The sequence below is a fragment of the Styela clava genome, chromosome 4, assembly GCF_964204865.1.
Source record: "Styela clava chromosome 4, kaStyClav1.hap1.2, whole genome shotgun sequence".
Lineage (NCBI taxonomy): Eukaryota > Metazoa > Chordata > Ascidiacea > Stolidobranchia > Styelidae > Styela > Styela clava.
This window is the reverse complement of record NC_135253.1, coordinates 19,198,454-19,225,299: the sequence shown is the minus strand read 5'-3', so window position 1 is coordinate 19,225,299 and position 26,846 is coordinate 19,198,454. Positions and strand designations below refer to the sequence as shown.

At 31.5% G+C, this 26,846-nt stretch overlaps 2 long non-coding RNA genes across 3 annotated transcripts; both read left to right on the top strand.

Moving 5' to 3' along the window:
* The first annotated feature begins 576 nt into the window (after positions 1-576).
* Positions 577-11,336, top strand: LOC144422067 (uncharacterized). 2 transcript variants are annotated; one of them, XR_013475135.1, is made up of 6 exons: positions 577-711; positions 1,194-1,267; positions 1,784-1,890; positions 3,775-3,901; positions 4,999-5,136; positions 9,767-11,291. It is a non-coding gene; the product is annotated as an uncharacterized LOC144422067 (long non-coding RNA). The 2 variants fall into 2 exon arrangements; XR_013475134.1 differs by lacking the exon at positions 1,784-1,890 and having other exon boundaries at positions 9,767-11,336.
* Positions 11,337-21,548: 10,212 nt separating this feature from the next.
* On the top strand, positions 21,549-23,694 carry LOC144422002 (uncharacterized). The gene is made up of 3 exons (XR_013475086.1): positions 21,549-21,598; positions 22,151-22,280; positions 23,490-23,694. It is a non-coding gene; the product is annotated as an uncharacterized LOC144422002 (long non-coding RNA).
* The last annotated feature ends 3,152 nt before the right edge of the window (positions 23,695-26,846 follow it).

Genomic DNA, 26,846 nt, shown 5'->3' with positions numbered 1-26,846 from the left:
GACGATTTAAGAGTTTGCTGAATCTGGGCTTCCAAAACTTTTACAGTTCGATGTCAGCCCAGCTCTTCTCTGATTCTATGCAATGTTTTAAAATAGTGGGATTTATACGTTTTATTAGTTCCGTTTTGAATCAAAAGTATGAAATTTACATTAGTTAGTCCGGTAGTACTCTGTGTGTGAAATTCGAGTATTCGTTGAAACCCCGAAACCCCGTTGCTGCGTCTCACCTGCGGTGTCGCAACCCCCTTATTTGGTATAGCTCTGCGCTAAATCGAGTCTTTATCAATTGTTAACATCGGTCTGAGAAATTAAACAGGACTTTCACATGTAACTCGATTATATTGCTATGTATGTTATGTCTCCAACGTTTGGTTTGGACGGAGAAATTAGTGTAAATTGGGCATTCAAACAATCACAAGTAATATTAAGCAAATACCAAATGTCATTTGCATTGTTTATGTTTTGTGATCACGTGTGAGAAGCGTGATCTGATCGTAGCGATCCAGGGTTGTTGGATCCTGGAATAACGGGACTAATTAAAAACGTTTAATTACAAAGGACTAATTAGCGTTTTCGTCCAGTCCTCGCGCGGAAAGCACAAGCGACAACGCCTCAGTAGCAAATTTACATGATGGAGTGCGGTCGATTTTGTGTGTGGTTGGTGCTGGAATATTACTCTTTATCAGTTTGTCTCTTTGGAACAATATTCAGGTGAGCTAAATATTAACAAGTGTTTGTAAAGCTGTTATATGGTTTCCGTAAAATTCTATATTTTTTATTGATTTGGTTAGTGTTGTTGCTTACTATCTCAATTTTTGTACGTATTGCTTTTCATAAACTGATTTCTTAATCTTTTGGTTGAAATCACAATTTCCTATTATTTTCAATATGAACTAAAAATCTAAACATACCTGAGACTCATTCTAAATTGACGAGTTAGCGAAAGATACGAAGGTAATACAATAGCTCTGTGGTTTCATTCATCAGATATTCGATATTTTCTCAGGAGTCCTCGCATATTATATATATCCTAGAATTCAGTGATTCTCACACTTTTTAAGTCGCGCCCGATATAAGTCCTATATATACTTGGCTTTTTTACTTTTATATATTAGTTATTGTGGATAGATGTATTCCCATTCCCGCATTAGAAATTTCTGCAACAGTTTATTCTTAATATTTTAACTTTTCAGGTGCAGAACTGTTGTTGATGTTGAAATTGGAGATGCGAAGACACGATGTAACGAAACCGAGGGAAAATCTACAGGTAATATTCATACATTTTATTTGACTTTTCGACATCCATGGATTCCCGTAATCAACATGGTAATTCCACATACTTAACAGAAGTAATAAGTCATATATTCCATAAACAGTTATAAAAGCGTCATTGGACAGTTTCTTGTCGTAATAATTGTACCCCGTTATATAATTCGAAAACTGCTAGTAGTATCTTATGAAATTAAATATCTGCAGATATCTGTGACTGTAGAGAGGATTCTCATAAGAAGGTGAATTATAACATAATTGTTAATAGTTTACTCGTCATTTACAAGATGAGGTGCAACGCAATGTACGTACTAATCATTCCAAAAAAGTAATATTTCATAAATTTAGGGAAAACCTCTGAATTATTTGCAGGGATGTATCCACGCAAAAGTTAAAAAATGCGACCCCTTGATGGTTGAATCACAATTTCGAAGGGCTGTTGTCGAATTGAGATACTCGTACGTTATTATTTTGGTGAAAATACGACGATCATGTCCCATACATTTATTTTCAGCTTTCTTGAACACTTGATGAAAGTTGACAAGGCAGTATACTACTTCATCAATAAGAGAAATTCGTCTCAGTAAGATAGAAGCCTATCGCGTCTGACCAGCAAAGCAAGTATGTAATCGAAATCTTTTAATTTTAATTGTATAATCAAGTTCAATGTAAGGATCGTTGGTTGGTTGAACAATTTCCCCGGTCAAAAACAAAACACTCACACAAACCCTTAAAATAAGGAAATTATTAACTACTCGCTTAAGGTTTGGGTCGAGAATGAAGATTGCGCTAGGAATTCAAATTTTAAAATCGTTCCTGACCCTAACTAGTTACTGATTTGTTATTTTAAAACTTGGCGAAGGCGTTTTTACCAAATCTCATATTTTGGGGTACTCCTGAAGTACACGTACCATGGCGGACACCGGAACGTAGTATGTGTACCAGGTTAGGGTTAGGCTATGATTTTATTGCAATTTTCCTTATTTTAGTTCTTTTAAGAGTTCTGGGACTAGCCATGTGATTCCCGTAGTATTTGTACCTAAACTTATGGCCTAACTCTAACCTGGTACACATACTATGGTGTCCGCCATCTTGGTACGCATACTTCAGGAGCGCCCATTTTTGCATTATTGTCGAGTGCTTCCAATCATATTCCAATCTAATATTCTAAAATGCGCTGTTCGCCCTTTTACTACATGTTACACCTTGTTCAATTTTTATTTCCATCGTATATACTTCGCAAATAACAAAGATTATTTAATAAAATAGCGCAGAAAAAGTTGTTTGGTGGAGTCATAATAGAAGTCTTACGCTGGTCACAAAATATTATGTGTAAAAGGGAAAAACTGACTTTGATTTGTGACTATAGCTTGTACTCGGAAATTTCGAGGCGTGGACAGACAAGCCCGATGTTGAACGGGACCTGTGCGCGTTCAAAAACACAAAACGGGCCGGGAAATTTGATTGTTTGAATCAGGCTATAGCTCTAGTGTACCATCGTATGCCAATTGCTATTTGTATAGCCTGGATATATCTTGGTATACACCTGTTTATTTATAGTATATCCGGTTGAATATAACTGCACTAAAAGATCACTCCAAGCAGGTAATTTTTGAGGAAATCTGCGACAAATTATCTTTTTTGTATATTCAGTATAAGCTTAACTTATAGCAGATAAATTGCATTTCTTCGTTCCTCTTTTCGCCAGTTTGAGTCCCAATGCGCGCTCATAATTATTTAAGGCCAAAACTGTTAGAGCCAGACCATTTTATTTCGTCGAATCGCACTTTAGAGTTGACTCTTTTGCCCCACATACCCGTAATTTAGCGTTGAAAAGGTAGGAACAATCATTCTAAACAACCCTCCAACTGAAGCCAATAACCCGTGAATATGGCGTAATGAGCACGACACTGTCTATAACGATGTTTAATAAACTGGGTTTAATTAAATCGAACCCCTGAGGTCGATCTGTTCCAGGTGTTCTATGAAGGTCCTCTGAAATAATTTCATGCCATGAAGTCTTTCCATTACCTGGTTTTTTACTTATGTAAAATTTTCTATATTCCACCGCAGTCATCCAAACTTCCACGTTTAGCTATTTAATTTGGAATTAGTGATTAGTCACAATAAGAGTTTCAATTATATCTAATTTAAAATTATTTATTTTATTAATTTACGATTTGAGGTTTTTTAAACTGGATTTGATTAAACCGAACCTGAAGGTCCTCTGAAATAATTTTACGAAATCTTTCTTTTACCCAGCTTTTTACTTATGTAAAATTTACTATATTCCACTGCAGATATGCAAACTTCCACGTTTAGCTGCTTACCGTAATTTTGAATTCGTGATAAGGCAGGAATTATTTTTTGTAACAATTTAGGATTAAAACTTTTCACTCTTTTTGCACCGCAATCCTAAGTCGTCAATGGTAGGAGGTATAGCTGTCATACCCTAGATACGCCACTGATAATTTGAGAATAAACTAAAAATAAATTTATTTTCAGCTTTCCCCAACACTGATTGAAAGTTAGCAAGACAGTACATCATTTCATCAAAAGAATTGCCTCGTCATTTGCCCGGTATTCATCACTGATTGAGATAGAAGCCTATCGAGTCTGGTCAGAAAATCAAGTATGTAATCGAAATCTTTTGATTCTTTCAATATAGTTTGCATATTTAGGTTCAATCTAAGGATCTTTTGCACAACCCCTATAGATTGCGATGGAAATTAAAAAATTTCAATTTGTTTTTAACCCTAACTAGATAGTTACTAATTCAAAAATTCACCTATTTGTTTTTATTGAGTCTCACATTTTTGCTTTAGTGTAGAAGTTTTTGTAAATAACAAAGGTTATTTAATATTATAAATTGGAAAAAGGAGTTATTTAGTGAAATCATGACACAAGTCTAACTCTTGTCACGAGATATTATGTGTGCTAAATTACTGCTAACAAAAACGTAAAAATTGACGTTGATTTATAACTATGGCTTTTGCTTAGAAATTAGCGAATAACGTAGCCGTAGAGTTTTCGGTACTCCCGAAGTATGTGTAGCGATATGGCGGACACCAGAACGTAGTATGTGTACCAGGTTGGGGTTAGACCATAATATTGTTCAAATACCCCTATTTTAGTTCTATTACAAGCTCGGGGACTGTCCGAGTGACTTCTGTAGTATTGTAATTTTTTTGGAAATCTGCTTCAAATTTGATTCTTATATATTGAGTATATGCTTATCTTATAGCAGAAAAATTGCGTTTTTTTTGTTCGTCTTTTCTATAGTTTAAGCAACAACGCGCGCCTATAAATTTTCTATGTAAAGTCTGTTAGAACCAGGCCGTTTTCATTTTGTAGAATCGCACTTCAGACTATTCTGCCCAACATATCCTTGACTGGAGCAACAACGAATGAATATGGCGTATTGAGCACGACACTGTCTATAACGGTGTCTATTAAACTGGGTTTGATTAAACCGTCGATCTGTTCCAGGTGTTCTGTGAAGGTCCTCTGGAATAGTTTTATGCCATGAAGTCTTTCCATTATGTAGTTTTTTACTTTTTTACTGTTTAATTTGGTATTAGTGATTAGGCACAATAAGAGTTCCAATTAATTCCAATTTGAAATTATTTATTATGACAATTTAAGATTAGAACTTTTCACTCTTTTTGAGTCGCAATCCTAAGCTAAATACACTTCTGATAATTTTAGAATGAACTAAAAATACAATAGTTTTCAGCCATTTAAGAGACTGCTTGAACGTTAGAAAGACAGTACATCAATTTCATCAAAAGAATTTCGTCGTGGTCATTTGTCTGGTATTCATCACTGAGCAAGATGAGAGCCTATCGAGTCTGGCCAGCAAAGCAAGTATGTAATCAAAATTTTTTGATTTCCTCAATTTCATTTGCATATTCAGGATCTTTGGCACACCCACTTCCCCGGTAGAAACAAAACACCCCCGCTATCGTTCAGAATAATAAATTTGTAATTATTCTGTCAGAGTTTGCGTTAGAAATGCAGATTCCGCTGGAAATATAAATTTACACTAACTAGACAATTACTTATTTTCAAAACTTGGCGCAAGTGGTTTTATCGAATATCACATTTTTGCATTGGTGTCAGGGGTTTGGTACAAAAGATCCCGATCTAATACACTGAAACAGTGCTCTTGAACCCATTACTACGTGTTACATAGTTTTCGATTTTTATTCGTTTGTACCTTGCAAACAACGAAGGTTATTTAATAATATAAAATAAAAAAAAGTTGTTTAGCGAAGTCACGACAGAAGTCTTACTCCGGTAAAAAGATGTAATGTGTGCTAAATTAAACAAACTACGTCCAAATTAACGTTGTTTTATGACTATAGATTGTGCTCATAAATAACGTAGCTGCAGAATTTTTCTGTATATCTCTCCGCAAATAATTATATTTATTTTGTCCTAAAAATTTACGATTAGAACTTATTACTTTATTACTTATTCTCACCAACAAAACGTAATTTAACGGTAAAAGATAAAAACAATCATTCTGAACAACTCACTAACTGTACTATTAACCAGTGAATATGATGTAATGAGTACGACACTGTCTATAGCGGTGTTTTTTTTTACCTTGGGTTCGATTGTAACCATAGCGTTTGAGGGAGCTGTATCCGGGGGTTCGATAAAGGTCCTCTGAAATAATTTTACGAAATCTTTTATTTACCCATTTTTTTACTCATGTGAAAATTCTCTTGTAGATATGTTTAATTTGAAATTCGTGATATGGCACACATATTTTATTGTAACAATTTACAGACTTTTTCTGTATATCTCTCTGCAAATAATTATTGTGTTTTCATATTATGGTTTCTACTCGCTCATGTAACTCATCTCTTAAAATTTGTGGCCATAGATGGATGAATCGTTTGTAAATTTTGGGCGAAACCTGCGACAAATTATTCTTTTTGTATATTAGGTATGAACTTATATTGTAGCAGTAAGACTGCTTTCCTTCGTTCGTTTTCTTCTGTCTAAGCACCAATGCGCACATATAAATTTTCAATGGCAAAGTATGTAGAAACCAGACCATTTCAATTTCGTACAATCGCCCCATCGATTTAACTATTCTGCCCAACAAAACCGTAATTTGGCGTTAAAAGATAGCAACAATCATTCTGAATAACCCGTTTCCTAGAGCAATATTCTCTATGGTGTCCTATAGTCTGATGTGGAGATGTACCGATGTATCGGTATCGGCAGTATCGGCCGATTTTTTGACATTAGTATTGTATCGGTATCGGCTAAATGTATACCGATATTTCCGATATATTTAGCTTTTATATGATCAAAAATGTTTTAAAATTAGGTGTATCTGAACTATGAGCCATGTACGTCCCCACTCTCGCGAGTATAAACGGTATTCTGACTTGTTTTTAGCTATTTCAGCAAAACTAGTTAATTCGGATATTTCGCTGCCAAAATTTTATATTGACATTTTTAATATTACATGCAATTAGAAAGAAATTTAAAAATTAGTGAATTTTGGAATATGTAAAATACAAAATACGACGTTGTGCTATGAGTTTTCTAATTGAATGCCGAGATCATTAGCGTCAGTTTACAATGCACCCGAACCAATTAACGCGTCCCGATCGCAAACATCAATTTCTTTTCATGTGATATATTTATTTTTTAATCTTAAATGATGTGTATTATGAATTTGTACAAAGGAATTTTGTGACTAATGCAAAAAGTGTTAAATTGGAGAAAAACACCACGTTTTGAAAAAAATCGGAGAAAAACGGAAATTTCCATGAAACTTGTGAGAATTGTGAAATTTGTTTGAATCATGTCTTTAAATCAGGGGTGTGCACCTTTTTCGCAGGCGGGCCAGATATCAATACCTGGATAAAACTGCGGCCGCATCTTAAATTAACTTAGGCTTTCTATTATTTGCAGGCACAAAATAGTGTCTTCTTGTTATTGATCTTGAGGCATTATTAGGGGTCCTTGCAAGTTATGACTTAAAACGCATAAATTTCTAGAAACTGTTTTTCAAATTTATTGTCACACCAAATTAAAAAAAAATCGGTGAGAAATTTGCTGCTAGATTCTTTTCTCGACTACTTTTATACAAATTATCTTTAATGGAAGTGTTAGCAATTCGATATCCATTTTCCAAGTCTTCTTCTGGCGGTTTCGTGACGCCCAAGAACTATGTTGAGTCGAAAAGTGTCCTATTTGAAGCTATTACTTTTTTCAAGTGTGGAAAGAGTTATCTAGTTTATAGATGTTTTCGAGAAAAATCGCCTGGATTCATTTCCAAATATTTGCTGTTTAATCTTATTTTAGATTAGATATAGACAAAATTAACTGACAGACTGGAACCAAATCTCATTTAGCTTTTGTATCTCTTAATATTAATTTTTTTAAACTGCTCTCCCATTGCCTAACCTCAATTGCCAGTTTTTAAATCATCTCTCGAATCTTTTTTTTTTTAAATATATCAAGGAATTCGAAATCTATTCAAAAAGTTTCGCTTTTACCTCTCAATTATAAACATTCGCCCTTACCGAACAAGCATTTGACCACAACAATTTGTTGCAACTTGCGTAAACGTTCAAACTGCCCTAATCTCAATGAGCCTTTTGAGTACTGAACTTGCTTCGCTCTTTGGAAGTCGTTGTTTTGGGTTTCATGTTTGTAAATCTGACTTCTCAGAATGCGCAGTCCGTATGTCGGTCAGTCGACAATTCAGGGGGTCAAAGCATTTTGCGACTTTCGACTCGAGAAAGTATATAATAATAGTAAGAAAGTATTTTGATTCACCTATAAGTTTGGATTACAAATGCATCAAATTAGTTTGAAATGCTCGACCCAGATTTGTTCAATAGCCATTAAATGCGAACTTTTATTTATATCATTCTAATGCGTGAAAAATCTGATAACTAAAGTATAATTTTTTCATATTTAATTCCAAACTCTGTCGCAAGATAGTCATCATAGCCAACTCCAATAAAAATGCCCTATGAGTTTGCGAGAAAAAAACATGGATATGACATGACTATGAAACATAAGAAAGTTTATATGGTTAGTGGAAAAATTCTAGGAAACGAGTCATTATTCAAAAAATCGAGTCAAAAACAATTCGTTTTTACGACTTTTTGTCACAATGCTATTTATGTGTTTCGATTTTTATTACGCCGATATTCGATGACGCTAGGGTTGTACAAATTTAGTTTCAGAATGTTCGATGTATTTGTGAAACATGCAAGACCCGATAATGAGACCAATCAAAATTAAATTTTTGAATTTAATATTTTTATCCGTAAGACATTTAACATTTCATCTGTGAGATCAAATCAAGTAACGTAAAGTTGATTAACATGTTTTAGTGTCAAATTTTGTAATTTCACGCAGTAAAAAAAGTGAGAAACAATAAGATGAGACGATGTATAAGTTATGCCCGTTTCACTTACATGCTTACGTTATCTTGAAATCATTATTAATATTTCAATATTCTGATGCCGGTACTCGAGTTTATTTTATTTGGTGTTGTCAGTTTGCGGGGGTAGAAATGTTGGAATCACTGATGTAATGAATTTGTTAAAATGGATATCTATACCGTTTTCATCAGCATAACAAATGCGAAATAAAAGCAAATCATTATTGGGTCATATTTACTAACCCATACGAATTCATAAAATTGCATTGAATGTTATGCTGTAAGTCGGGGGTCGGCAACCTACGGCCCGCGGGCCAGATACCGCCCGCAGTGTAATATAATCCGACCCGCGACGTGTCACTGAATCATAGTAACATAACAACTGTTTTGACGCTTTTATTCTTTATGTTACAAAATTTATTGTAAACACGTGTAAACTAAATCATAATAAAACCTAACAAGTACATAATTCACAATTCCTCGTTTAATGAGACTATAATTCAATTATAAATAGACAAATATCAACAAAACGCAAAAAGTTGATGCTAAGTGCAAAGAGTTTGATGGCGCAGAAAATATTCACTTGGATTTTTTTGAGATGCAATGCAATGATTAAATAAATCGATATTCTATTCGGGAGATGTATCACTGCTTGATTTTTATTATAAAAAGTATCTTCTTCTTATAAAACTCAAACAAGTCATATGTAAATTTTTTTTCTTCAAGTACTGCTTAAAATATAACTTCTGATCTGTGTGAAAAAGTTTTTAACTTTCCAAAACCATGTGCGGCGCGCAAATGACTTGCAACCCCTAATTTTAGTCTGCGAGCGACAAAAGGTTGCCGACCCCTGCTTGTAAGTCCATTGTCTGAGCACGTTACACCATTTTCACTGCAAACCTTGAAAAAAATTGGAATTATATCACCTGGGATCAATCAATACCCTATTTCGTGTCACAATTAGAAAGATCTTCTCATACAACTACTAAGATTTATTTCCTTAATTATATGAATGCAAAAAAGAATATCGTATCATAGACATTATGATTAATTGTATATTTTTTTCTACAGGTTTTCTCAATTAAAGAACTTGGAATCTGAAATCATAAAAAGAGGTAAAACTGGAGTATTCAAATCTGAAAGAGAGTTTTATCAAACATGTCTGAGAACTACTTGCAAACAAATGCATTGAGCTGCACTTGAGACTATTTTAGACTATACCCAATGGCATGAGACCATTTTATATACTATACCCAATGCCATAAGACTATTTTAGACTATACCCAATGCCATGAGACTATTTTAGACTATATCCAATGCCATGAGACTATTTTAGACTATACCCAATGGCATGAGACCATTTTAGATACTATACCCAATGCCATAAGACTATTTTAGACTATACCCAATGCCATGAGACTATTTTAGACTATACCCAATGCCATGAGACTATTTTAGACTATACCCAATTGCATGAGACCATTTTAGATACTATACCCAATGCCATAAGACTATTTTAGACTATACCCAATGCCATGAGACTATTTTAGACTATATCCATTGCCATGAGACTATTTTAAAATATACCCAATGACATGAGACTCAATGCCATAAGACTATTTTAGATTATACCCAATGGCATGAGACTATTTTAGACTATATTCAATGCCATGAGACAATTTTAAAATATACCCAATGTCATAAGACTATTTTGGACTATACCCAATGCCATGAGACTATTTTAGACTATACCCAATGCCATGGGACTATTTTAGACTATACCCAATGGCATGAGACCATTTTAGATACTATACCCAATGCCATAAGACTATTTTAGACTATACCCAATGCCATGAGACTATTTTAGACTATATCCATTGCCATGAGACTATTTTAAAATATACCCAATGACATGAGACTCAATGCCATAAGACTATTTTAGATTATACCCAATGGCATGAGACTATTTTAGACTATATTCAATGCCATGAGACTATTTTAAAATATACCCAATGTCAGAAGACTATTTTAGACTATACCCAATGGCATGAGACTATTTTAGACTATATTCAATGCCATGAGACTATTTTAAATTATACCTAATGGCATAAGACTATTTTATACTATACCCAATGCCATAAGACTATTTTAAAATATACCCAATGGCATAAGACTATTTTATACTATACCCAATGCCATAAGACTATTTTAAAATATACCCAATGCCATGAGACTATTTTAGACTATACCCAATGGCATGAGACCATTTTAGATACTATACCCAATGCCATAAGACTATTTTAGACTATACCCAATGGCATGAGACCATATTAGATACTATACCCAATGGCATGGGACTATTTTAGACTATACCCAATGGCATGAGACTATTTTAGACTATATCCATTGCCATGAGACTATTTTAGACTATATCCATTGCCATAAGACTATTTTAGACTATACCCAATGGCATGAGACTATTTTAGACTATATCCATTGCCATGAGACTATTTTAGCCTATACCCAAATGGCATGAGACTATTTTAGCCTATACCCAATGACATGACACTGTTTTAGCCTATATCCAAATGGCATGAGACTATTTTAGCCTATACCCATTGCCATGAGACTATTTTAGACTATATCCATTGCCATGAGACTATTTTAGACTATATCCATTGCCATGAGACTATTTTAAAATATACCCAATGACATGAGACTCAATGCCATAAGACTATTTTAGACTATATTCAATGCCATGAGACTATTTTAAAATGTATCCAATGTCATAAGACTATTTTAGACTATACCCAATGGCATGAGACTATTTTAGACTATATTCAATGCCATGAGACTATTTTAAATTATACCCAATGGCATAAGACTATTTTATACTATACCCAATGCCATAAGACTATTTTAAAATATACCCAATGGCATAAGACTATTTTATACTATACCCAATGCCATAAGACTATTTTAAAATATACCCAATGTCATAAGACTATTTTAGACTATACCCAATGGCATACGTGCTTTAATCTTATATGCAAGAACAAATGGATCGACCAATCATGTTCTTGTGATTTTAATAAACGGAAACAGATTCTTGATCGAACCATTGTTTAGAAACCACATCAATTTTTTTTTTTGTATTCTTCATTACGCTACAATACAATTTCTATATTTGATTCCATATTTATGAAAAATTAAGAATATATAGTTTATGTCTTATGTAAAATTAAATAGTGGATATATTTATTATACCAAAACATCGTTTAAATTTGTATTTTAAATTTTCCATTTCATCACTCCATTGCATTCTAAACATACATTTCTGTGATTACTTTAATAATTTGGCATGAAGGAGGTGGCGTCATTCAAATTATTTGTCATATAACTTAATTATACAAATACTTTTCTTATTAATAAAGAATGAGCATTCAAAATATAATGCTATGATATCTCATTATTGTCCTATTTACTCATTTTGATACCATTTGTATGTAATCAGTACGAACTAAATAAAGTCTATTCATGGTTGTCAATGCTACCTAACACACAAATCTAATCTATTACCGGTACTTTATCAACACTACTTGTTCTTTGTTTGGAATCGTCTTCGGAAAACAAACCAGGCCGGCATGGTTTGTCTCTTCTGTCGATGAATCTCCATCCAAAAACAAACAAAAAAACAAATATACTACACTCACATATACATGGGTTGGGCGGGGGTTGGGGGTTCTGGGAATTGGTGGGGCCATGAAGGGAGGGAATACACAGCATGGCAATCATAGTAGCAATATTTGTTCGGCCAATACTAAAATATAAATGGCCACAGAATCTGGCAAATGGTGGTCAAAATTATCCGTTTTTATTTCAATATTTATGACAGTAAACATGGCAATACAGTTGAATGTCAGTACCTTCTTTCAAATCAGAACTTAAATGACAATCAAAGCATTTTACGAATCCGAGTATGTAGAGTGTTTGACAAGCCTCTTTTTGGTGGCGTCATTCTTACTAACCATAATTTCTTATAGTTCAAGAAAATAAGACAAATTCAGATATACCAAAACTACTCTTTGTCTTTCCCATATTCAATATTTATTTTGATTTTCAATAAATATATCCACAATGTTTTAATTTTTGTTGATTAATGTTTATCACTTATGGTATTTTGCTAAGAATATTGGGATTTCTCTGAGAATAGTGAGTGCTATTTTTATCCGATAATAGTTTTGTGTGTTACCAACCTGTTAGCTAAAAATTGACATATTGAGATATTTATATTCAATTAGCACTAAAGAATTATGCAATTTTGTAATAGGCTTCATAACAACCAAGACCGTAAATAGTTTTGTCATTAGAGACATTTTGATTTGAAAACGGATATTTTTTCTATTCATTTTTTGTAGAATATGCTAATTTTTAAAGTACAATCATACTAATACTGTTTTATGTATACTTTTGTATTGCGTATTTGAAATTGAATCCTTTTTGGACACGTAGTGGACATAACGATCGTTTCAATATTATGTTGTTGTTGTTCTTGTTGTTCTTGTTGTTGTTCTTGTTCTTTGACACGTTTTTAAAAAGTCGCTTTTCTCTTCGAATACTGGACCAATTGCTTTGAAATTTTCAGTGGTTGAAGATTAATTTTTTCGCTAGAAGGCTATTACTTTTGTTTATTCTTAAATTTTATATGAATCCTATGAGATATGATATTTCATACAAAATTTCGCGGTATTTATTTTTACTCATGGGAACACTGTTTTACACTTATTTCAAGCGGTTTCGCGATCGATTGTCTTGCTCAGTACTACAGCTACTGTAGGTCGGTACTGGTAAGTTGCCATACCGGTGCCGTAACGCAGTGAAATTGACTTATTCCTTCCGCGGTATTACTAATGCTGCAATGCAGCAATGCAAGTTTTATAGCCTATCGTATGCGGAACGGAATATCAGACCTACAGGTTCGGTACTGGTAGCTCAGTACGTAAGTACGATACTGGTACTGGTGCCGGTACCGGTGTCTTACCACAATGAAATTACCGTAACTTATTCTTTCACGGTCCTACCAGTGCAGTAATGCAAGCGTTGTAGCACTTGTAGCCTACTATACGGTATTTGTTTATTTTGATGAGAGTCTACTGGAAACAACATAAAATTTGAAAGGGAAGAATTGTTCTGTGATCAATTATCTGTCCTAAAGTGTAAATAACATAAAATTTGCAAGGGAACAACTGTTCTGTGATCAATTACCGTATATGGCCTACAGTGTACAGGTAAGATGCTGGCTGACTGCTAACCGGTACTGGTAGCTCAGTACGTAAGTACGATACTGGTACTGGTGCCGGTACCGGTGTCTTACCACAATGAAATTACCGTAACTTATTCTTTCACGGTCCTACCAGTGCAGTAATGCAAGCGTTGTAGCACTTGTAGGCGTAGCCTACTATATTTGTTTATTTTGATGAGAGTCTACTGGAAACAACATAAAATTTGAAAGGGAAGAATTGTTCTGTGATCAATTATCTGTCCTAAAGTGTAAACAACATAAAATTTGCAAGGGAACAACTGTTCTGTGATCAATTACCGTATATGGCCTACAGTGTACAGGTAAGATGCTGCCTGACTGCTAACTCAGTACCGCTTGACACGTTTTTAAAAAGTCGCTTTTCTCTTCGAATACTGGACCAATTGCTTTGAAATTTTTAGTGGTTAAAGGTAAAAATTTTCTCCAGAAGGCTATTACTTCTTTTTTCGCTATGACGTCATCAAAATTATGTGACTCTACGTGTCCATATATTTGAGCATAGCTCTCTTGTTCTGTAATAGCCTCTATATACTGCTATCATTTGTCATAATTATTATTTTCTATTCTATTTTTCTTGAGATATTTTCAACAGGAAACAAGTATCAAGAGAGCAACAAAAGAACAAAAAGTTACAGGGCATGCCATGGCATTTTTGTTTCTTTGTTTTTAAACATTTTTTTCATTTATTTTTTATTTTTGAGAGATTTACCCATTAGGACATTTCCATCATTAGGGGTGAGAATGATTTCACCAGGCCTAGTTATTATTAATATTGTATCCCAGTTTTTCAGGTGCACAATTATAAAGATTACGATATGAAAAACAGAAGGAACCAAGAACAAATATACCAAGTACATTTTTCCATAGATTTGATTAGGCTTAGTTTTATTAATGTTATAGCTTTTTAGTTATAGGACTATGAAGATGAAGAAATGAAGAACAGAAGGAAGAACCAAAGACAATATACCAAGTAAATTTTTTATATAGATTTAATTCGGCTAAGTTTTATTAATGTTATAGCTTTTCAGTTATAGGATTATGAATATGAAGAAATGAAGAACAGAAGGAAGAACCAAGGACAAATATACCAAGTAAATTTTTTATATTGATTTAATTAGGCTAAGTTTTATTAATGTTTTAGCTTTTCAGTTATAGGACTATAAAGATGAAGAAATGAAGAACAGAAGGAAGAACCAAGGTCAAATATACCAAGTAAATTTTTTATATAGATTTAATTAGGATTAGTTTTATTAATGTTATAGCTTTTCAGTTATAGGACTATAAAGATGAAGAACAGAAGGAAGAACCAAGGACAAATATACCAAGTAAATTTTTTATATATATTTAATTAGGATTAGTTTTATTAATGTTTTAGCTTTTCAGTTATAGGATTATAAAAATGAAGATATGAAGAACAGAAGAAAGAACCAAGGACAAATATACCAAGTAAATTTTCTTATATAGAATTAATTAGGATTAGTTTGATTAATGTAATAGCTTTTCAGTTATAGGACTAAAAAGATGAAGAACAGAAGGAAGAACCAAGGACAAATATACCAAGTAAATTTTTTATATAGACTTAATTAGGCTAAGTTTTATTAATTTTATAGCTTTTCAGTTATAGGATTATGAATATGAAGAACAGAAGGAAGACCAAGGAAAAATATAGCAAGTAAATTTTTTATATAGATTTAATTTGGCTTAGTTTTATTATTGTTTTAGCTTTTCAGTTATATGACTATGAAGATGGAGAAATGAAGAAAAGAAGGAAGAACCAAGGATAAATATACCAAGTAAATTTTTTAGATAGATTTAATTAGGATTAGTTTTATTAATGTTTTAGCTTCTCAGTTATATGATTATGAAGATGAAGAACAGAAGGAAGAACAGAAGGAAGAACCAAGGACAAATACCAAGTGAATTTTTTATATAGATTTAATTAGGATTAGTTTTATTAATGTTTTAGCTTTTCAGTTATAGGACTATAAAGATGAAGAAATGAAGAACAGAAGAAAGAACCAAGGACAAATATACCAAGTAAATTTTTTATATAAATTTAATTAGGATTAGTTTTATTAATGTTATGTCTTTTCAGTTATAGGACTATAAAGATGAAGAAATGAAGAACAGAAGGAAGACCAAGGGCAAATATAGCAAGTAAATTTTTTATATAGATTCAATTAGGCTAAGTTTTATTAATGTTTTAGCTTTTCAGTTATAGGACTATAAAGATGAAGAAATGAAGAACAGAAGGAAGAACCAAGGACAAATATACCAAGTAAATTTTTTATATAGATTTAATTAGGATTAGTTTTATTAATGTTATAGCTTTTCAGTTATAGGAATATAAAGATGAAGAAATGAAGAACAGAAGGAAGACCAAGGGCAAATATAGCAAGTAAATTTGTTATATAGATTTAATTGGGCTTAGTTTTATTAATGTTATAGCTTTTCAGTTATAGGATTATGAATATGAAGAAATGAAGAACAGAAGGAAGAACTAAGGACAAATATACCAAGTAAATTTTTTATATAGATTTAATTAGGCTAAGTTTTATTAATGTTTTAGCTTTTCAGTTATAGGACTATAAAGATGAAGAAATGAAGAACAGAAGGAAGAACCAAGGACAAATATACCAAGTAAATTTTTTATATAAATTTGTTTATGATTAGTTTTATTAATGTTATAGCTTTTCAGTTATAGGACTATAAAGATGAAGAAATGAAGAACAGAAGGAAGAACCAAGGACAAATATACCAAGTAAATTTTTTATATAGATTTAATTAGGATTAGTTTGATTAATGTAATAGCTTTTCAGTTATAGGACTATAAAGATGAAAAAATGAAGAACAGAAGGAAGAACCAAGGACAAATATACCAAGTAAATTTTTCATATAGATTTAATTAGGCTAAGTTTTATTAATTTTATAGCTTTTCAGTTATAGGATTATGAATATGAAGAAATGAAGAACAGAAGGAAGACCAAGGACAAATATAGCAAGTAAATTTTTTATATAGATTTAATTAGGCTCAGTTTTATTAATGTTATATCTTTTTATATATAGATTTAATTAGGCTCAGTTTTATTAATGTTATAGCTTTTCAGTTATAGGACTATGAAGATGAAGAACCAAGGAAAAATAAACCAAGTAAATTTTTTATATAGATTTAATTAGGATTAGTTTCATTAATGTTATAGCTTCTCAGTTATAGGACTATAAATATGACGAAATGAAGAACAGAAGGAAGAACCAAGGACAAATATACCAAGTAATTTTTTTATATATATTTAATTAGGGTTAGTTTTATTGAGGTTATAGCCTTTCAGTTATGGGACTATGAAGATGAAGAAATGAAAAACAGAAGGAAGACCAAGGACAAATATACCAAGTAAATTTTTTATATATATTTAATTAGGATTAGTTTTATTAATGTTATAGCTTTTCAGGTATAGGACTATGAGGATAAAGAACAGAAGGAAGACCAAGGACAAATATAGCAAGTAAATTTATATATATATATTTAATTAGGATTAGTTTTATTAAAAATTTAGCTTTTCAGTTATATGACTATGAAGATGAAGAAATGAAAAACAGAAGGAAGACCAAGGACAAATATACCAAGTGAATTTTTTATATATATTTAATTAGGATTAGTTTTATTAATGTTTAAGCTTTTCAGGTATATGACTATGAAGATGAAGAAATGAAGAACAGAAGGAAGAATCAAGGACAAATATACCAAGTAAATTTTTTATATAGATTTAATTAGGATTAGTTTTATTAATGTTATAGCTTTTCAGTTATAGGACTATGAAGATGAAGAAACGAAGAACCAAGGAAAAATAAACCAAGTAAATTTTTTATATAGATTTAATTAGGATTAGTTTTATTAATGTTATAGCTTCTCAGTTATAGGACTATAAATATGACGAAATGAAGAACAGAAGGAAGAACCAAAGACAAATATACCAAGTAATTTTTTCATATAGACTTTATGAGGCTTAGTTTTACTATGTTATCTTAGCTTTTCAGATATAGGACTTTCAAGATGAAAAACAGAAGGAAGACCAAGGACAAATATACCAAGTAAATTTTTTATATAGATTTAATTAGGATTAGTTTTAATAATGTTTTAGCTTTTCAGTTATAGGACTATAAAGATGAAGAAATGAAGAACAGAAGGAAGAACCAAGGACAAATATACCAAGTAAATTTTTTATATAGATTTAATTAAGCTTGGTTTTTTTAATGTTATAGTTTTTCAGTTATAGGACTATGAAGATGAAGAAATGAACAGAAGTAAGGACCAAGGACAAATATACCAAGTAAATGTTTTATATAGATTCAATTAGGCTTAGTTTTAGTTATAGGACTATAGTTATAGGACTATATATAGGACTATAGTTATAGGACTCAGTTATAGGACTATATAGATGAAGAAATGAACAGAAAATAAGAACCAAGGACAAATATACCAAGTAAATTTTTTATATAGTTTTAATTAAGATTAGTTTTATTAATGTTATAGCTTTCCAGTTATAGAACTATGAAGAAGAAGAAATGAAGAACAGAAGGAAGAACTAAAGACAAATATACCAAGTAAATTTTTTATATAGATTTAATTAGGATTAGTTTCATTAATGTTATAGCTTCTCAGTTATAGGACTATAAATATGACGAAATGAAGAACAGAAGGAAGAACCAAGGACAAATATACCAAGTAATTTTTTTATATATATTTAATTAGGGTTATTTTTATTGAGGTTATAGCCTTTCAGTTATGGGACTATGAAGATGAAGAAATGAAAAACAGAAGGAAGACCAAGGACAAATATACCAAGTAAATTTTTTATATATATTTAATTAGGATTAGTTTTATTAATGTTATAGCTTTTCAGGTATAGGACTATGAGGATAAAGAACAGAAGGAAGACCAAGGACAAATATAGCAAGTAAATTTATATATATATATTTAATTAGGATTAGTTTTATTAAAAATTTAGCTTTTCAGTTATATGACTATGAAGATGAAGAAATGAAAAACAGAAGGAAGACCAAGGACAAATATACCAAGTGAATTTTTTATATATATTTAATTAGGATTAGTTTTATTAATGTTTAAGCTTTTCAGGTATATGACTATGAAGATGAAGAAATGAAGAACAGAAGGAAGAATCAAGGACAAATATACCAAGTACATTTTTTATATAGATTTAATTAGGATTAGTTTTATTAATGTTATAGCTTTTCAGTTATAGGACTATGAAGATGAAGAAACGAAGAACCAAGGAAAAATAAACCAAGTAAATTTTTTATATAGATTTAATTAGGATTAGTTTTATTAATGTTATAGCTTCTCAGTTATAGGACTATAAATATGACGAAATGAAGAACAGAAGGAAGAACCAAAGACAAATATACCAAGTAATTTTTTCATATAGACTTTATGAGGCTTAGTTTTACTATGTTATCTTAGCTTTTCAGATATAGGACTTTCAAGATGAAAAACAGAAGGAAGACCAAGGACAAATATACCAAGTAAATTTTTTATATAGATTTAATTAGGATTAGTTTTATTAATGTTTTAGCTTTTCAGTTATAGGACTATAAAGATGAAGAAATGAACAGAAAATAAGAACCAAGGACAAATATACCAAGTAAATTTTTTATATAGTTTTAATTAAGATTAGTTTTATTAATGTTATAGCTTTCCAGTTATAGAACTATGAAGAAGAAGAAATGAAGAACAGAAGGAAGAACTAAAGACAAATATACCAAGTAAATTTTTTATATAGATTTAATTAGGATTAGTTTCATTAATGTTATAGCTTCTCAGTTATAGGACTATAAATATGACGAAATGAAGAACAGAAGGAAGAACCAAGGACAAATATACCAAGTAATTTTTTTATATATATTTAATTAGGGTTATTTTTATTGAGGTTATAGCCTTTCAGTTATGGGACTATGAAGATGAAGAAATGAAAAACAGAAGGAAGACCAAGGACAAATATACCAAGTAAATTTTTTATATATATTTAATTAGGATTAGTTTTATTAATGTTATAGCTTTTCAGGTATAGGACTATGAGGATAAAGAACAGAAGGAAGACCAAGGACAAATATAGCAAGTAAATTTATATATATATATTTAATTAGGATTAGTTTTATTAAAAATTTAGCTTTTCAGTTATATGACTATGAAGATGAAGAAATGAAAAACAGAAGGAAGACCAAGGACAAATATACCAAGTGAATTTTTTATATATATTTAATTAGGATTAGTTTTATTAATGTTTAAGCTTTTCAGGTATATGACTATGAAGATGAAGAAATGAAGAACAGAAGGAAGAATCAAGGACAAATATACCAAGTACATTTTTTATATAGATTTAATTAGGATTAGTTTTATTAATGTTATAGCTTTTCAGTTATAGGACTATGAAGATGAAGAAACGAAGAACCAAGGAAAAATAAACCAAGTAAATTTTTTATATAGATTTAATTAGGATTAGTTTTATTAATGTTATAGCTTCTCAGTTATAGGACTATAAATATGACGAAATGAAGAACAGAAGGAAGAACCAAAGACAAATATACCAAGTAATTTTTTCATATAGACTTTATGAGGCTTAGTTTTACTATGTTATCTTAGCTTTTCAGATATAGGACTTTCAAGATGAAAAACAGAAGGAAGAACCAAGGACAAATATACCAAGTAATTTTTTCATATAGACTTTATGAGGCTTAGTTTTACTATGTTATCTTAGCTTTTCAGATATAGGACTTTCAAGATGAAAAACAGAAGGAAGACCAAGGACAAATATACCAAGTAAATTTTTTATATGGATTTGTTTAGGATTAGTTTTATTAATGTTATAGCTTCTCAGTTATAGGACTATAAATATGACGAAATGAAGAACAGAAGGAAGAACCAAAGACAAATATACCAAGTAATTTTTTCATATAGACTTTATGAGGCTTAGTTTTACTATGTTATCTTAGCTTTTCAGATATAGGACTTTCAAGATGAAAAACAGAAGGAAGACCAAGGACAAATATACCAAGTAAATTTTTTATATAGATTTAATTAGGATTAGTTTTAATAATGTTTTAGCTTTTCAGTTATAGGACTATAAAGATGAAGAAATGAAGAACAGAAGGAAGAACCAAGGACAAATATACCAAGTAAATTTTTTATATAGATTTAATTAAGCTTGGTTTTTTTAATGTTATAGTTTTTCAGTTATAGGACTATGAAGATGAAGAAATGAACAGAAGTAAGGACCAAGGACAAATATACCAAGTAAATGTTTTATATAGATTCAATTAGGCTTAGTTTTAGTTATAGGACTATAGTTATAGGACTATATATAGGACTATAGGTATAGGACTCAGTTATAGGACTATATAGATGAAGAAATGAACAGAAAATAAGAACCAAGGACAAATATACCAAGTAAATTTTTTATATAGTTTTAATTAAGATTAGTTTTATTAATGTTATAGCTTTCCAGTTATAGAACTATGAAGAAGAAGAAATGAAGAACAGAAGGAAGAACTAAAGACAAATATACCAAGTAAATTTTTTATATAGATTTAATTAGGCTTAGTTTTATTTATGTTACAGCTTTTCAGTTATAGGACTATGGAGATGAAGAACATAAGGAAGAACCAAGGACAAATATACAAATTAAATTTTTTAAATAATTCGTATGGTCCATGAAACGGCTGGAACACGTTTTTTTGTAGTGCACTTTGTTGTCATTATATTCATAGAAAAATATTAGCCAAAAACTTTTCACTGTAAGGTGAAAAAAAATACCCTAAGAATTAATTTCAGTTAAATATTTTATTGTAGTGGAATTCGGAAACCTGATTGTCTTTTTATGTAAAAAAAACTCGCCACTAATAGGTTAAAGTAGGAACAGGCAAGTTTCGACACGTACATGGTTAGGTAACAAATATTATCAATGAACAAAAATTTGAATTTTTTGTAAAATTGAGTTACCTAAAATTAATTAATATCATAATAAAGTATTTACTTACCTTTGCTGTGCTTTCAATTAGAAAATTATTATAATAGATACATCTAGCCTACGCTACATCAAGTCTTGCATATTTATTTTCAGCTTTCCTGACCTTTGCTTGAAAGTTTGCAAGACAATTTATTGTTTCATCAAAAGTTATGCGACATTGTCAACTGTCTGATATGCATCACTTGGTGAGTTGGAAGCCTATCGAGTCCAACCAGCAAAGCAAGTACGTAATTAGAAACTTTTGATATTAATTGAAATATCATTTTTAAACACTGTTAGTCGGGTATTATGAGTGAGTTATCTCATGCAAACAATTTTTGATATTTGAATGATCAAGATTTAATATGTAGCCTATAAACATATTTTAATTTGAAGTTAAAGTCATGTAATGGATTTATTGAAATATATTTTTATTGCTAAATATTTATTTAATTATCTCTATCGGCCATAAACTGTTTTCAATTAGATCGGGAAATTGTGGCATTGTCATAACGCAACAATTTTGAAACAATGTAACAATTAAAATTATGCGTTGTGTCCTGATAATAATTCCAGTACGCCCCTACATGTTGTAAACTGGACCTGATGTAGACTGCTAAGTAGGCTTACCATACGTCCCGCTTTAGGCGGGACAGTCCCGCTTTTCAGCGTCTTGTCCCGCCGGTCCAACAAGTCAGCCAAAAGTCCCGCTTTGGCGTTCAGCCATCCAGCATAATACACGAACATATTCTCGTTACTGTTGTTGCGGTGTAGCGCAACGCTAGCCTACTTACTGAAGGTAAATGCGTTATTTTGTTTGTTTCCTTGTTTCCCGCTAACATTGTTAGCGAACGTATAACATGTAAAATCAATTCTAATTGGTCCTGTTTGGACGTTCAGGTGAATGTAACATTGAACAACGTCTTTTTGAAGGTGTTATCTACAAAAAAGCATGCTTGGGCAAATAAGTAAATTTTAAATGCTTGAAAACGGCAGACTATTTCATTATTCGTTATTCCATTTGCTGTACATAAGAAAATTTAAATTTGGATAACTTGTATCGTTAGCGTCTATTCCTTTCTATTTTTCGAAAGGAACCCGATATTTAGACAGAGAATATGCGCATGAACTCTCGATGACAACATGGTCAATGAAGACAGCCGGGATGGCTTTAAATGTAGGCCAACGTAGTAAAATCGGCAACAGTAAAGTTACAGGATCACAGCCAAAGGGTCGTGTCTTTGGAGGCGTTCCGCTTTGAAGTCAAAAAAATATGGTAACCCTACTGCTAAGCAGATTAGTATCTTGCTGAATTCGGGTGGACAGAAACGTCGCTGGTTTAGCGCTAATGGCATAAATTATTTGTTTATCGTTCATCTATATTATTCTATAATATGAAATCCAAAGATAATAACATACCACCGGCTTCATGACTAATTTTTTATACTTACAGATTTTCTCAATCATTAAACTTGGTCACACCAGTTAATCAAATATGAGCATGTAACTGAAGATAACTAAGATGTGCTCACAGACAAACGCATTGCAGCCGCACGTGTGCGATCCAAGGCTTCAATATAAAAGACTGAATGTAACATGAATTGTATTCAAACGCTTCTACAAATCACGACTATTTAACAATTCATTGATTCGTAATTTTTATATGAAACCGCATAAATGATCACTGTTATTTGTTTTTATATATGTCTACCAAACTTTGTAGTAGATATGTCTATAATATATTTTTTTTTGTTTGCATCCCTCCATTTCATTTATAAACATATATCTCTGTAATATTAAGATAATCTGGCATGACTTAGTAACAATTTCTATGTAATTTGATATTTTGCATCCCTACATTCAATTTGTAAACAAATATCTCTGTAATATTAAAATAATCTGGCATGACAATTTATTATGTAATTCTCTATGTTATTTTTAATGAATGAGAATGAATGAATAAGACGCATATCTGATAATTATTTGTTTTCATATCAACAAATTATGTTCATAAAAGTATTGTTTATATTATATTGTATTTTAATTTTCTCCCATCCCTCCATTCAAGTTTAAATTTAACATCTATTTCCGTTAGATTATCATAATCTGGCATGAGGGAGACGGCGTCATTCAACATATTTGTCATATAGCTTAATTATACACTTACTGTCCTAATTAATGTCAAATTGGCATTACAAATATAAAACATAAAAAAAATTTTTTGGAACAATTTGTTTGCTAAATTACGGATTCTGTCGATAAACAACTGATGTGTGATTTGACCTGTATCTAGTACAAACCAAATAAAGTCTGTTATGATTGTCGATGCTACCAAAACACAAATATACTCTAATACTTCATCAACACTGCCGGTTTTTGTTTGGAAATCATCTTCAGGAGACAAACCAGGCCGGCATGGTTTGTATCTTCTGTCGATGACTCTCCTCCAAAAAACAAAATAAAAAACAAATACAATACACTCACATACACAGGGGTTGGGAGGGGGGAAGGGGGTTCTGGGAAGGGGTTGGGCCCTGGGAGGGAGAACACAGCATCGATATCATTATCAGGCGATATTTGTTTGGCCTATACTAAAATAAAACCCGTGAAGGGGTTAACATGAAACCATTGGCAGAATCCGCTATATTTGAAGTAATTTTTTTTTATTTCTGCAACTTTTAAAATAAATTACAGTTGAATGACGGTGCTTTCTTTCTGCAATCAGAAATAGTATAACAAACAAAGCGTTTTACTAATTAAGTATAGTAAACCCTACGAGCCTCATTGTTTGACAAGCCTCTGTTTGGTGGCGGTAATCATTTCCAAACACTCGTTCTGCTACCAAATATCCCATAATACCTATAAATAAGATATATATATATTTATTGTCTATATATTTATAGATATGTATATATATATATATATATAATAAAAAAACAAAAGTGCATTTTCCATGACCATTCCATGAAGTTCATTCCCATTTTTATTTGATAACTATTTTTATAATCTAAATGAACATAGTTTTTTATTCTAATTACTGATTGTGAAATGAAGTTAAATTTCCCTTTACCGATTTGTTATCTCCCTGATTAATCTTTTTTTGTGTACAAATTCGAATATACCAAAGTTTGTAGGGTGTGTTTAAAAAGCCATAAAAGGCCTTTTGGCTCTCCATGATGGTAGCATTACAGCTACAGTCCCATATTCGAAAACACCTAAAAATGAAACATTCGTCGGGCACTGAAACAAAAAATATTTTTTTATAATATGCTGTCCACATTTGGCTATGCCATTTGCCATATTCATGTCGAATCCCCTCGGACAGTGACTAGTAATGTCATTAAAGAATTGGATTTTGATTGTTTGATAACTAGTCTTTGACGAATCTTACCAGAATATATACACATAGTTTTTGTTTTATCCTGTATTGCATCAAGAATAATATAATTATGCTGCATTTTTCCTTACCAATGTGTTATATCTCCCTCAGTAGTTAATCTCGTCGGCAAATTCCAATATACCTAAATTTGTAGGGTGTGTTTTACAAACCCCTATTTGTTGGTTGTTAATCTTTTTGACTCTCGATGTTGGTAGCACTAGTGCTGCGGTCCTAAATTTCAAATTACCCAATATGGAAACATTCGTTTGGCTTTCAAAATGATACAATTTTCACTTGGCTATCTTATTCGTCATATTCATGATGAATGATAATTGACCTTGGACGGTGACTAGTGACTAGAAATTTTGCTTCACGTTGCGCTTTGTACTTAACATGACCAAAATTCGTCTTGAATATAATTTGATTACTATTTTTCAGCCGAATCCTACCCAAATATATGCACAAAGTTTATATTTCTGATTGTAAAATGATATTGTTAATGATAATGATATTTGTTATATCTCCCAGAGTAGTCTCTTTTCGTATGCAAATTCCAATATACCTAAATTTGTAGGGTTTGTTTGACAAACCACTATTTGTTGGGTGTTAAACTTTTTCTCTCCATGTTAGGAGCACTAGTGCTGCGGTCCTAAATACCAAATTACCTAAAATAGAAACATTCGTTTGGCTTTCAAAATGATACAATTTTCTATATTATGCTGTCTCCATTTGGCTATCTTATTCCTCATATTCCTGATGAATGATAGATCATCTTGGATAGTGACTAGTAATGTCATTATATAGATATTTTGCTTCACCTTGCTTCTTATACTTACAAAATTCGTCTTGATTCTAATTTAATTGCCATTTTTCAGACGAATCCTTTTCTTCAAATATATGTACAGAGTTTATATTTTTATTACTGATTGTGAAATGATGTCAAATCTCCCTTACCAATGTGTTATATCTTCAGAGTAGTTTTTTTTTGCGTATACAAATTCAAATATACCAATTTTGTAGGGTGTGTTTGACAAACCACTATTTGTTGGTTGTTAATCTTTTTGACTCTCCATGTTGGTAGCCCTAATGCTGTGGTCCTAAATTCCAGATTCCCTAAAATAGAAACATTCGTTTGGCACTCAAAAATGATACAATTTCTATAATATGCTGTCTACATTTGGCTATCTCATTTGTCATATTTATGATGAATGATAAATCACCTAGGAGGACAGTGACTAGGGATGTCACTATAGAAATTTTGCTTCACGCTGCGCTTTGTACCTACATGACCACAACTTGTCTTGATTATAATTCAATTACCATTTTTCTATTGAATTCTATCCAAATATATTCACAGAGTTTATATTTCTGATCGTGAAATGAAGTTAAAACCTTTACCGATGTGATATATCTCCCAGAGTAGTCTCTTTC